The sequence below is a fragment of the Apium graveolens genome, chromosome 5, assembly GCF_009905375.1.
Source record: "Apium graveolens cultivar Ventura chromosome 5, ASM990537v1, whole genome shotgun sequence".
Classification (NCBI taxonomy): domain Eukaryota; kingdom Viridiplantae; phylum Streptophyta; class Magnoliopsida; order Apiales; family Apiaceae; genus Apium; species Apium graveolens.
This window is the reverse complement of record NC_133651.1, coordinates 57,307,656-57,317,004: the sequence shown is the minus strand read 5'-3', so window position 1 is coordinate 57,317,004 and position 9,349 is coordinate 57,307,656. Positions and strand designations below refer to the sequence as shown.

At 33.1% G+C, this 9,349-nt stretch overlaps 1 pseudogene; it reads left to right on the top strand.

Moving 5' to 3' along the window:
- The first annotated feature begins 4,960 nt into the window (after positions 1 to 4,960).
- On the top strand, positions 4,961 to 9,089 carry LOC141660093 (transcription factor bHLH96-like; annotated as a pseudogene).
- Positions 9,090 to 9,349: the final 260 nt, after the last annotated feature.

The following is a 9,349-nucleotide window of genomic DNA, read 5'->3' as shown; positions in this document are numbered from 1 at the left end:
AGGTTCTATAGGGGTTCAAGTATCAGGATGAGATATCAATACTTAGGAATCATCATCATGTTAATCAAGAGGATCAATCAAGTAATATAACAACTCTTTATTTTATCATGGCATTTAACTATCATGAAAAGACTTTTGAACTACTTGCAGTACATACTTGAGGGTTCATGGCATCTCTATGTAATTCAAAGATAAGCGAGAGATACGCTTGATTTATACATATCAAAATGACTCAGGATAATTGCATCGATAAATATGAACTGTTTATAGTAAATATGAAGGTCAAGTTGAATCACTTGCCTTGAGATAGGATGGTCTGGTCTGACTGGTAGGAGCAACTGGAGCTTCACTCGACTTTTATGGCAAGTTTTCCCTCGTCTCGAGATCCTACATAAATAATAATAATCCTCATTAAAATATATTCTTACCATCTCAACCTATTTACAACCCGAAATTAAACAAGGATGGCACTTAGGCCTATATGCACTTAGTTTATATCCACCTTTATATTTCAAAATGCACACACGTAGCCACATAATCACATATCGTATATTAATACCAAATAACACCATAATGCAAGACTAGGCTTGAATGATCTCGACTCACAACTTAAGTCACTTGGTCGCTAAACTAGACAAGATCTTCAAATTTTGGCTTCCTAACTCGATGTGCCTTTCCTAAATTATCCAAAACCTATTGACCCTCACTTGTGTCTTTTGCTCTACTGACCTTATACTATCTTACAACTATGGTGGTCGACCTAATACTCACTTCTAAGTGTTCTAAAACTATATGATAAGTGAAAGTGCTCACTGGTGCAAATTTCAGAATGACAACTATGGTTTCTTGAGTACATTAGACACTCTTAAACTACAAGTTTTCCTTCAAAACTTTTACAAAAGACTCTCCTGACCTAAGGGCATCTCACAAACTTGATGTGGCTCAAGGGCCTGGCTTGGGCCTTCTTGGGCCTAAGCTAAAAGTCCAAGGTTCCCCTGTTTTTCTGGGCAGAAAATGCCCTGACTTGAATTAACTTGTGACACATGGTTCTAACTCATATCCTATGAACTATGGTTGTAAAAACTTCTCTGACACTCCCTCTAACTAAGGCCCAATTGGGCCTAATGAGGGCCTACCCATGACATGGTCAAATCTCCCTATTTCTAAGTTGCAACAAAACTGTCCCCTGCTGGACAGATTTTGTTATTCTACTTGTGCACCTAACCAAATGACATGAAAACCTCCAATCAACTCCTAAGACCTTTTATATACTCCCAATACTAACTTCTGGTAACTTGGGCCTCAAAGTGCACACCAATGACATGGTCAAAACTCACTCTAAACCTCAGGGTGCTATACTGATTTTTCTGCAGAAACTATAACTCTCATTTTCCAAGGTTTTGACTTGACAACTCAACTAACAACAACTCAATACTTAAACCAAGACTTACACATGGTATTCTACTGAACTAACTCCCTTATTCTCAAAATAACCTTGGTGAGATCATCCTTACCTAAGGTATAATTATGGCAAAACAAAAGAGATTATACTTCACAAATCACAAATCTTCATGCTTTTGAAACAACAAGATATATATATTTTTTATAAAAGATAACCACGAATTATTACCATGCAACAAGAAGCATAAATCAATATTAACACATTATTCCTACTGAAATTTAGGCTTACTAATAAAATCTTTCCAAATGATCAAAATCTTACAACATTCTAAGAGAAATCCACACGCATGCATGCCTTCGGGTTTTTCAAACCAAAACAACACATTTTCTACATATGTTCTATCATAAAATTGACATGCAAGCCTAGCATAAGATATACCTAGATGATCACTTAGCATGCAAAGAGTTTTATCAAGACTTCAGTAAGATTTTCATGTTATCATCACAAAAACACACAAAGTGGAACATGACAACCAAATCACCATCCATTCGGCTCCTATCAAGTCATGGCCGAAGGGATTAGGGTGAAAACAACAATTGCATGAGTGTAGCATACTCATGACTAGCCATTCTCAACCCTTTGCTACTATGACTCATGGTGAAAGCCTTGAATTCACAAGAATCAAGGATATTCACTTGGAGTTTTAACAAAACACCACCATGCAAGGTCAACACATAAGTTTTTCTACTCTAAACTCTTAAGATATACAAGAACAACATGTAGGGAGTAGGATTACTTGATAATAGGATGATTGTTTGAGTGAGAAATGAAGAAAGAAGGGGATGGGGGCTCGGTTTTTGGGAATTGCCGAGAGGGGAGGGGGAGGAAAGGAGGAGTGTGGAAATGGTGGGGTGAATGTGGAGTAATAATCATAAAAGTGAGTGGATTTGAGATTTTACAAGAGTAACCTTCCCATATAGTTAGGTAGATTTGCATGCAAGGGTAAAGTGGTAATTTGGTTAGTAGAATGAAAGTGAGTGGGGTTGGAAATGTCTTCCTTGCCCCTTAGTTGAATTGGAAGAGTATTTGCATGCAAGGGTAGCCATGTAATTTGCTAATTATAACAAATAAAATTTATAAAGATTTATTTTTATAAAATAAAATACAAGTTCAAAAATTATAAAATTTATACCATAAAATAACTTGGATTTTTAGAGACTTTATAAAATCATTTTCAAAATTTGTGAACAAAATACCTTTTAAAAGAAAATTTTTCCAAAGATTAGAATATTCCTTATAAATCAAAAATAAAGAAATTAAATAAACTCTTGATTTGAAAAATCATATACTACACAAAGCAAATTTATAATGCAGAAATTTTCACTCACACTAGCATACAATCATTGAATATATTTTCATTTGACTTTAATATTATACCTAATCCACAAATAATATTACATAAAATGCCGGTCGTAACATTTCTTATAATTTAATATTTTTGAATATAATTTTATTATTTTTAATTTATTTCTCCTTGTTTATTGTTCTTAATTTCAGGATACGTGAAGAATATTTAATAGGTATTCTCTTGTCAGATTTTAAAGCACGATCTATCTAAGGCCCTCGGAGTACAAGATAGTTTAGTTACAAATTTTAAAAATATGATGAATTTCCTGTAACTATCGGATGACATTACTTTATTAGTTTTTATAAAGGCTGCAATTTTAAAAGTCACTCTGTTTTCTCCCTGAGGTTTTTCCCATAGGGTTTTATTCTTGCAAGATTTTAACGAGACCTTTTTTTGTGAGTTATCTTTTCAGATATTAAAGGTGATATTGTATACTTGCTAACTTTTCGGTTAGATGATAAATTTTTATGAATGAAGGATACTATGTTCCTCCAGATTGTATTCTTGATTTAGGCTATGTTTGGCATTGTTGTTGCAGACAGCAACAACAACCTTTTACTAAAAAGCAGGTAAAAAATTGTTTTGTAAAATTCAAAAGTAGCTTTTCTGAAAAGTGTTTTTGGTCAGAAAGCTGCTTTTGGAGAAATTAGGTGCCCCCATACTTTTAAAATAAGCTGTTTTTCAGCTTTTACGGGAAGTAGTTACTGATTTCAGTATCAAAACTCACCAAAAGCATCATTTATTTATATCATAACAAAAAATATGCGAAAATCAAAAATATTACCTAATAGTTATCTGATTTTTACAACAACATTTTTTCTACCTGCACTTTTTATAACAACATAGCAATTTTTACCAGCAATCCCAAACGGAGCCTTAATCAATGGAAATATTTCCTTTCTTGACAAGAAAAAAATAGAATATACATGACATTCATATTAGTGTATTATTATAGGTTTGGGCCCCAATGTCACTATTCAGGAGAAAATTGTCTCAAATGTCACATCCTCAATGTCACATCCTGAAAATATAGTCTCAAATATCACCTAAAAATGGAAGATCATCTCTCGTTTAAAACTTTAGTCCAAAACGCAAAACGAAGTTGCGTTTTACCTTTTTGTTAATTTTTAAAAAGATAAAACACAAGTTTATGTTGTGTTATACTTTTTTTAAACGCTAGTCTATATAGCGTTCTCTCTCAAAACTCAAATTTGAAATGCAATTTTGTACTTTAAAATTGTACTTCAGGGGGTATTTTGTTCGTATTATATTCATATATATGTAAAATATCTTACTATTCTTTGAAATCCAGATTAAAAATTGGTGAACCCTAAAATATTAAGAATGGTTAATAATCTTTTTTTCTTTTTTTATCGTAGGTAACCCGCAACCGCTACAATTCGGGTACACACTATTAGAGTTTGATTCCTAGGGTTTAGGATCGTAAACCCTAAACCCTAAATCGTTGTGTTATGTATTTATTTTTTTTCTAAACGTTTCTAAAACACAAATGGGAATTTGTTAAATCAGCCCACGCTTGAATTTTAAAAAATTAATTTAAAATCTTAATATCTCTAAACCCCTAGGGTATGAAAATATAAAATATTAATAGAAACTAATGAAAATATACATTTAAGTTATATTTTGTTATTAAAAATGTAATATCGAGTGTTGTTTACGGTCTAAAAACGTGATTTAAATTTATGTAATTAATTAAAAATAAACAAAAAAGTCATAAAACGTCACAATTAAGAGGTAATTAAACTCAAAACGTAATTAAACTAGTGTTTTAGAGTGATATTTGGGGCCATTTCGGTTTGTGACATTTGATACATTTACCCTGAAATAATGATATTTGCAACCTTTTCTCTATTATTCGGTTAACTTACAGCTCACTCAGAGTGGTTCAACTACATAGGAGGTTCCGGGTGTGCATACAAGGTTAGACGCCGGGTAGTATGTACAGGACTCGAACCTTACAACTATTACAAGTATGTACAAGGCTAAAGGGTGATATGTATAAGAGTTAACGGAATAAGATATGAAGAAGATGAACGGAAAGGAAACACACGTTTATTGATGAAGTAATGGCTAAGGCTAAGCTTGGCTAAAACTTGTCTTAAGCCTTTGCAGGAGCCCCATATTTATAGATGGGGTTGGCACACATTACAAGGCTTAGCTTACTAGCTAATCTAAAGGTAAGGCATACCTCTCAAGACATAGATGTAAGGTGGCACACACACCTAGACAACTAGATAGAGATGGCACGCAGGCTAATACATAAAGATAAGGCACACACTTCTAGGCCAGCATACAATTCTAGAATGGCACACACTTTAATGTCGTACACTTCTCAAGATGATAAAGCACACTTCCCAATGTGGCACACATTCTAATGTAATGAGGCACACACTCCAATGCTGGCACACATCCCAATATGATATGGCACGCATCCCAATGCTTGCACACCAACTTCTAGCTTCTCTGATAAGCCTATCTTATTCAACAAACACATACCTTTAACCAATCGCACAATGTGTCACGTGTCCCAGATTGGAATGGAATCTATTAAGACCCAAATCACTGAGGGTCTAAAGTATGGTCTGACCAATGCCTGACCTTGTTTTGATTTCCCACCCCAGTTCCACGTCAGAGGATTTGGTGAATAAAATAATAAAAGATCGATCACTTTTTCTTCCCAAAGAGGATTGAAATTGTTTGCCAGCCAGCCGCCCAGCCAACACTTATTTTCTAATTCCAACTCAAAAACAAATACCTACCCAACACTTATTTTCTGGTAATGTGTAACAGGTACTACGTAGTAAATTCTACCGGATAAATACCACCGCTTATAAATTCCACCGAATGCGGTCGCTTTTAATCATGGTTTTAAGGCATGTGAGGTTGACCTTTAAAGTTACCATTTTCGGTGAAATTTATAATTTGTCGCTTTTGTTTGGTCGCTTTTACTCTTTTTTCTTGTAGTGACCTTTGAAAGCATAAAACAAATATCAAACTTAGAATCAGCCATGGAGTGTGAATTCCACCATTTAACTTCATTAAAAACCCTATGGTGATGTGTGTGTATGATTTAACCCTATTTTGATTGTTTTTTCTTTAAAAAATAAACCCTATATGATATTGTTGATAGTTTCTAATAATGTATATCTTTTATTTTCTAAATAATTGTAGTGCTTTTAAATTGGGCAGGGTGATCAAGCATCTATAGTTGGCGGTGCTATAATTTTTGTTAAACAACTTGAACACCTTCTACAAACCCTTGAAGCTAAAAAAATTCAAGAATCAAAAGAAACCAAAAAGGACTCCTTGAATAGTTGCAACGGCCCGCACTTCTGGACTATTAATTCTAAATCGGAAACTAATACAAAATACAATTTACTAATCCAAAATTCTATTAAAAAGATGACTATTACAAACGCGCAGCTAACGGAAGTCCAAAATCAATCTACTCCAGCACTAAACCCTCGAACTCCAATGTTAACCAACTTGAATCTTAGACGAAACCTGAAATTGTAAGAATGAGCTGCGAAGCCCGGCAAGAAACCAATCGATCCAACTAGTTGGCCAAGTAACATGAACACATATAACAAAAAACGATATGATATACGACATACGAAACAAATACTTTCGATACACATTCTTATTCTTATTCTTATTCGATACACATAGCACATAAACAACAATAATTCAAAATCCATAATCCATGTCACGACCACTACGACCCGGTGATAACGGTCCTAAATTTTCTGAAAACTGTCACTACAATCCGGTGACTGCGGTCCTAAGTTCTTATTCGATATTTTCACAAACCATGACACAAATCAAATATTTTAAATTATCGCCGAGATAACAATGCATACACAACAATACATATACTCTAACACATAATAATTTCAAATATATTAGCACTTAGCGCATGTTTTTTTAATCAAATATAAACTCACAACTCAACAATTTTGAAAACACTAGTAAGATCGATCGAAAACTTACCTCAAATACTGGTCAGATCTGAATATAACCTTTTTTACCCTCTAAACGATATTATCTTGAAAAATACGAAACACGAAAGTTGTAGAGAACGAAAAGACCTTTCCGAAAAGTCCAGAATCAACAAATTTCAACTTACGATGAATTTTCTACGAATTTTACAAGATTGCTGATTTATGCTGAAAAGAGCCCTACGAATTTTAATGATTAAAACGAGGAATACGAATAGGGTGTATTTATAACGATACAAAACCCTATATCTTAACCTGCAAGTTATCCGTATTAGAATTTGATCCAAATTGTAGGCTCATTACTCTAATTCAATTTTAAATCCTAATGTTTATCCAATTTTAATCCTTTTTATTCTATTATTAATCTAATTTTAAAAAATTACGGGATATTAAATAGTCCGACCCCTTTCTCACAATTTTTTGCGTTCCCTAGTATACCTTCTGCTCACAAATGCCAAACAAGTACTCAAGAAGTACGAGTAATGCAGGAGATGCGGAAATTGATGTGACACTAATCGAATCTCATGCTAATATTCAGGTTTTAACTCCTACACGGCCGAGGCAGCTTTCTAAATTGCTTTCGGGTTTGCACTCCATCTATTTCACCTTACTTCATCTCAATGTTACCACTTTGGACCCTCTGGTTCTCTACTCACTCAGTGCTAAGGTATGCCTTAATTTGTGTGTTGTGCATGTGTACATATTGATATTTGCACAGTACATTTTACAAAAAATTGTAAGATGGAAGATGACTAGAGAGTGCAAGAATCGCATCTACTTTGAAGATAGTAAGACTATTTTACAATTTTTAGACAAGCACAGATACCAAAGCCTTCTGAGTTTCTGATGCTTCAAAGTGGTAAAGTAGAGGGCATCTCTGCACTGTTTTACCAAGAAAATGGCTCTTTCTTTAGCAGACGAAACTATCATAATTTACTTCAATTTGGTATCTGCATTCTGCACATGTATATCAATTTCTACTTTTACTTTTATTTTTCGAAAAAAACATTTAGAAACAGGCTCAAAAAAAAGAAGAAGAAATTTCATAATCACATATACATCAAACGTATATTATATAGTAGGTGTTTGGGAAAGGGTAGAACGGGCTTAAATAGGCCGGAAAGTAATTTTAGCTTTTGCATGACAGTTTGGGTGCAAACTCAAATGAACCGAAATTGCTATTATTTTGTCATAAGTTGAAAGTACTAGCAGTCCCACATTCTCGTTTGCTTTCAGCTTATTTTCAATATTTACTATTAGAATAATAGAACCACCGATAATGCATCTATCTAATTACGAGTGTTTTTGTCGCCTGTTACACGGGTAATAGTCATGTAATAATTTTCAAAAAATGATCTATTAAATTTATTTGTTAATTTTTTTTATCTTAAAAATTTTATTTTTAGTTTATAATATAAAATTATTTAAATGGAGTAAGTTCTTTTTATATCTTTTATACTTTTAAATTAACATTTATATATTTGATAAGATTGCTATTGATTTTGCATTAATGTTGTAAACTTTTCTTTTTACATTTTTGCTTTTAATAATATGTATTCCAATATTTTGTTTTTAAAATTACCCTTTTAATTCAATATTCATGTATTTAAATCATTACGTTAAAATTTTAATTTTTTAAAATTTTAATTTTGTAACTTATAAATTACTATAATTTATCAAACAAACTACCAATTTATAAGTCAGTTTATCCAAACACCTAAATGATTTATAAGAAATAATTTACAAATAAGAAATAATTTATATTTCACTTATATGATACTTTTTCATTTTAAGTTATAAGTTATTTTTTTGACAAACCCCCAAAACGACCCCATAGAATATATCTAGCATTTACTTTTTCCTTGTTTTACCGTTTTAATTCCAAGTACTGCTGCCGAAAAGTAAAAAGTAGCAAGTAGTTACATTATTATCTGTAAGGATCCTAGTAATATTATAGCTCCTTGCTTCAATTGGAAACTTAAAGGAAGAACGCAATGTATCTGTGCGTGCGCCTAACAGCATATAGGAAAACTAACAAATTTATTTGATTGAAAAAATTTCGGGTTCACGATCAAACGTGTCTTCGTGATATGTGTGTACTAGTGTTTTTTATATGAATACATTTATTCAGTACAGTACTCTTAAATGTTGAATTGCAGGTGGAAGAAGGGTGCCACTAAAATCGGCGGATGATATAGCAAAAGCTGTTCATCAAATTCTAAAGATGATTGTAGAGGATGCTAACTTATCTCTTGCATAATTCATAAATCCATAATATGACCTAGCTACTTAACCATCTTTTCATGAGTTGTTTTATCATTGTCACTCCCGGCTGTCGGTTGTCTCATGGTCCCTCAGTTTCTCTAATGTTCGTTTTTTAGTATGTATGGTGTAAGGGGACCGGTCTACAACAAACGTTTATTGTAGACCGGTATACAACAAACAGTTTTCCACCGTTGGATGGTGGATCTAACGGCTGGTAATCAAAACAGGAGCAAAGGGACTGCCGAAATTTTCAGC